Raw genomic sequence first — 5592 nt, forward strand, 5'->3', positions numbered from 1 at the left:
GCAATTTTACACAGGGGCGAGCAACGCTTTTCAGTCGCTCTGCTGATCGGTGTGTGATTGACAGGAAGTGGGTGTTTCTGGGCGGAAACTGACCGTTTTCCGGGAGTGTGCTAAAAAACGCAGGCGTGTCAGGCTAAAACGCAGGAGTGGCTGGGGAAACGGGGGAGTGGCTGGCCGAACGCAGACCGTGTTTGTGATGTCAAAGCAGGAACTAAACGGACTGAGGTGATCGCAATCTAGGAGTAGGTCTGGAGCTACTCAGAAACTGCAGGAAAAGATTTTCGAGCAGTTCTGCTAATATTTCGTTAGCACTTCTGCTAAGCTAAGATACACTCCGAGAGGGCAGCGGCCTAGCGTTTGCAATGCTGCTAAAAGCAGCTAGCGAGCGATCAACTCGGAATGACCCCCAATGTACTTAAATCCTTTCAGCAACTGAAAGATGAGTTTGAATTACCCAACTCCTACTTTTTCATATACCTTCAACTCCATCATGCTCTCTAGTCCCAATTTGCTGAATCCCCCCCACGGATCCTCCCATTTCCCATTAAGACCTTTGTAAATACATTGGGTCGAGTTAAGATGGTCTCCCTTGCATATGGGTATCTTCTTACCAAACTCCATGCGGTCCCTCTGACGCGTCTCCGTGGAAAATGGGAGGAAGATCTGGGTTTAATAACTGAGGAGGATTGGACCCTTGCTCTGGAATATCCTGCTACGGTCACCGAATCCCTCAGGTACCAACAAATACAGTTCTTCTTTCTACATAGAACATATATGACTCCAGTTAGACTGGCCAAAATTGGGACTGGCAGATCGGATGTCTGCCCTAAGTGCGGGGTGGCTGTGGGAGCATTTTGGCATCTTGTGTGGGACTGGCCGACGTTACGGGTGTTCTGGTCGGGGGTCAGGTCGATTCTGGAGAATACTGGAGTGACTGGTGATTTGCTCACCCCACAGTTTTGTATTTTGGGGATGGGATGCTCTGTTTCTATGTCTGATCCTGAGGGTCTTTATGCACGCAATGTATGTGCCTTGGCTAAGGTATGCATTGCGAGGCTGTGGATGGCCCCTGGTGGCCCTTTAGTCTCTGCTTTTAAGGTCCTAGTTAATGATACTATCTTCAAGGAATGTTATATCTATATGAAACAAAACGCTTCTGCTAAATTTGATAGGGTCTGGTCTCCATGGCTGGAATCTCCCTACTCCCACCCAGATCCTATGCTATAATGGCCATTGGAATGCTGCTATGTACCTGAATTACTGTTTGATGATATGTGTTCTGTTCATGTCTGATGCGACCTGCATGGTCGCCTAACTCTATGAACGGTTAGACCGGTTCTGAGTTGGGTGATTCTTATTTTCTTCCTTTCTCTTCTATTTTCTCTTCTTTTCTTCTTTCTTTTCTTGTTCTTCTTTTGGGGTTAGTTAAAATGTTTAAAAGCAAAAAGTTTAATGAGGATTTTTACACTATTTGCGGATCTTGCAAGTCCATTTGTTATAAATAACTATATGTATTTGCCCATTTCCTCTATACTATGGCTTGTTACTATACTACATGTGGATGTTGTCCCATAAATGGAACTTTGATTTATTGCACATGTTATACCAATGATATGCAATGTCTGTAACTATATTTCTATTCTTTTGAATAAAAATGACTCTATTAAAAAAAAATTATACGTTTATTCACTTTGTTTTAGTTTATAGTGACTTTGGTGAGATTTGTTAAAAGGATATAGGTCCCTCTAATGTTAGAAGTTCTTTAATTGGCATATCCTGATCCCTGTTAACTAAATGACAGGAAGTGATGTCATCCACTCATGGTATATATACCTCTCACAGGTTCACTCCTTTCATTCCACATTTGAATCTTGACAGATATACAGCAGGTCTCTGTAAGTATTGTACCTCTATCTGTTCATTGCTCCCATATGTGATATATGATCTGTATACTTTGTCACCTGTATACTTTCTATCACTATATTGTTGGCTCATGCTTGGGGCTTTATGTCTTGTATATTTTTGTATGGATTTGTCTATTTCTGTATAGACATATATATATTTGTATAATCTTACAACTATATTGAAAGCCCATGCCTGGGGTATTATGACGTTTATAAACATATAGATAGCTTACCCCTTGGACACTAGTGTTAGAATTAATTTCCTTTAAAGTATTTGGGGCATGGATAATCGCGATATGTTGTATTTTTATGGAGAGTGTGGTACCTTTAAGCCCCATTATTTTTCTATATTGGATTTTTTTCTATATTGGATCTCATTATCTTACAACAGAGGCCTACAATTGATGTATGAATTTCTACAGATCATTGCCTTATTGCATTGGTGAATACCACTATACCATCCAGCAGGACTATCACGACTGCAGTAGTGTTCCTTGTGATCTTTTGCACTTTGGTATGTATAACCACCCCTATGGGTGCCTATCAACTTGATATGACAGTATGACCGTTATAATGGTCCGTTTTTCTTTTCCACTTTAGGTCCAACACAATTGTTGGCTAGCACATCTAAATAATCCCTATAAAGGATCATTTTTACGAACAAAATGTGTGTTCTTTTATTTGTTTATATGGAAAAACAAATGTGGTATGTATACCTGCTCTTTTCTCCTTTGTATATTCAATAGATTTCTGAAAATGAACTCTATGATAAATCATCAACTGGCTGTTAGTGAATGTTATTGTGTATAGCCGCTTCACAAACATCGTTGTGTATGGTTTTTTTGGACTATTGTTAAACGACTGGTATTTTATACATGTTTATTATTTTATTGTTTTATTTATCATCTAGATACTTACCCCTGAGGAAGTCCTTTGGGACAAAACGCGTTGGATTCTGTGTCTTCTTGATACATACATCACCTTTTTTGAACAACTACTTGGCAAGAAAATTCTGTTTGATTAAATTAGAACTATTCACGGTGTGGAAAATGTTTTGATTATGTCTGTTATGTGGAAATTGTGAATAAATTATACATATTTTATATTGTTCTTTAATATTTCTGATTCTGACTAATATTAGCGCCCTCAGAAATTGTGTTTCATGTTTTATGTGTGGGCCCTTACTAGCAGAGGGCTTTTCTAGAGGTGCAGCTGACTCCTGATTTTAGCGAATGGGGTATTTGTTGTGTGTGTGTGTATGTGTATATATATATATATATATATATATATATATATATATATTCCTGTGCACATACTATGAGCAACACTATATTATGCCCCACAAAGTAATGCCCCTTGCATGATAAACCCACACAGTAATTCTCCTGACACCATATTAAGGGGGTTATTCAGAGATGAACGTAGATGGCTGCATATGCAACAGTAGCTGGGTCTGAATGACCCCCAAAGTCCCCACGGTAATGTCCCTATCACCATATTATGGCCCCACAGTTATGCCCCTGTCACCATATTATGCCTCATACAGTCATATGTGGCAGCAGCGGGCAGCAGGTGGTGGGCGGACTGGGCCCTCCACTCTCTCTCAGAGCAGCCAGGCCCGAAACAGTTGTGCCCACATCACCCCCCTGTTGGAGGCCCTGGATACATAAACTGCTCACCCTACCTTCGGTCTCCTAGACAAGCCCCCCCCCCCCAACCCAGGGACATAGACTGTATTTTTTCTGTGGGGTCAAACGTGTTTTTTTTCCTGTGGAGGTGAATGTGTTTTATTTTTTCCCTGTGTGTTTTTTCATTTGCACATGCATCTGAGGTGCACAATGCATGCATCCTGATGGTGTTCATACAGTGTTTGTGTTGCAGTACAGATTCCACATTTTAGTGCCACACTCTAATACCTTCCCCATAGTTCCAAATCACGATGCATTCCTTCTGCAATCAATATACACATGAATAGGATAAAGCCCCCTTTGAACCAATGCTTTAATATTTACTTTGTGTCAATAATAAATTATTCATACAAAATCTAAAAAAATGAAACAATGATATACAAAATTAGCAAATTCCTCCCAACACCTGCAATTTGACCTCCATTGTCTGCAGCCTATGTGGTGTTTTCCCCAACTCCATGCTTTGGTGTGCTTGGTATGGTATACAGTTATATTCCTGACTGTCGGGATCTCGGCGGTCAAAATCCCGACAGCCATTAAACTGCCGACAGTCGGAATCCCGACCGCCGGCCAAAAACCCCTCTTGGGTGGTGGTCCAAGCTACCACCCGAGGGGGAATTGAACTTTGTGGCAAGTTTTGAAGGAAGTAACTCGGCTTGAAACCTGGCGAGCACAGCAAGTCCGCAAGGGGACACGCTGTGCTCGAGATCGGGATTCCGGCTGTCGGGATTTCATACTGATCACCTTGGTATGTCAGAGCTATTTTTATATCCTACTCTGGCTCACTTTTATTACCAACCAACAGAAGCGTACACATGTATCATGGCCAGTACTAACAGTAGACGTAAAATACATTCTTGTACCACTGTTAAAGGTTGCCTGTATGGTCCTGTTGTCTAGCTGGCATCATGTAGTACTTAAGTATTAGGGACTCAAAGAATTCATGAATGAGCACTGCCATAACCCCCCCCCCTCCCCCCCCCCCCCCCCCCACACACACACACACACACACACACACACCACCAGCACACCTATGCCCATTACTGCTAATAAAAAAGTACTGTTAGATTAGGCCTAGGCAGAGGGGGGGGATGGGGGACACACACATTAGAATTCAACTATAAAATAAAAGAACAATAACCCCCTATTCCTCCACCCCAACCCAGGACTTCTATGCCTGACCCCTATGAGGGACTGCATGATGAGTCTCAAAAAATGCAGCACATTCCCAGGTCAATTAATCTGTAATACAGGAGTCTCAATATGCACAGTGATACTGCTGCTTGCTGCCAGTCTCCACTGTCCAAACTGACTCTGTCTCAATATGCACCCAACGGCTAATCAGCACTGCGACACTAGGGGGTAACTGTATTATAGCAGCATGCATCGTGTCGCTATAACACTTCCTGCTTCGCCTCACTACCAAGGCTATCTTTTAGATACAGTGGCATAAGTTCGTCCCAGTCGCAAGATAAATGCTGGTGCCCCCCCTAGAAGTATATATATATATATATATATATATATAGAGAGAGAGAGAGAGAGAGATACATATAGACACACACACACACACACACACACACACACACACATTAACACGCAGCCTGTTCCCCAAAAACACACACACAGTGACACCAACATTGTGCCCCAACCAAACACACATATAGCAACATTCAGCCTATGCCTTAACCCAACAACACCCAGCCTGTGCCACATACACACACACATGCACACAGTAACACCCAGCCTGTACCTTGGGTTCTGGGTGTCTGTGATGGGCGCTGACAGAGAGAGGGGTCTGAGGAGGGACAGGCAGCAGCAGGACACACTGAGGAGACTTAGGACCCAGAATCCACCCTCAGAGACCCCCATCCTCCTGCACAGCAGTGGCCACTGGCCAGGACCAGGAGACTGCAGTACTTGCTGGAGGAGGGGACGGAGTTACACAGAAGAGTGAGACAGCCTACACCACTCAGGTATGCCAGCAGCTCTATCTCTCCATG

At 42.8% G+C, this 5592-nt stretch overlaps 1 long non-coding RNA gene across 1 annotated transcript; it reads left to right on the top strand.

The window, feature by feature from the left end:
- Nucleotides 1-1870: 1870 nt before the first annotated feature.
- Nucleotides 1871-2981, top strand: LOC134935581 (uncharacterized). The gene is made up of 4 exons (XR_010180267.1): nt 1871-1895; nt 2327-2418; nt 2505-2610; nt 2815-2981. It is a non-coding gene; the product is annotated as an uncharacterized LOC134935581 (long non-coding RNA).
- Nucleotides 2982-5592: the final 2611 nt, after the last annotated feature.

The sequence above is a fragment of the Pseudophryne corroboree genome, chromosome 6, assembly GCF_028390025.1.
Source record: "Pseudophryne corroboree isolate aPseCor3 chromosome 6, aPseCor3.hap2, whole genome shotgun sequence".
Lineage (NCBI taxonomy): Eukaryota > Metazoa > Chordata > Amphibia > Anura > Myobatrachidae > Pseudophryne > Pseudophryne corroboree.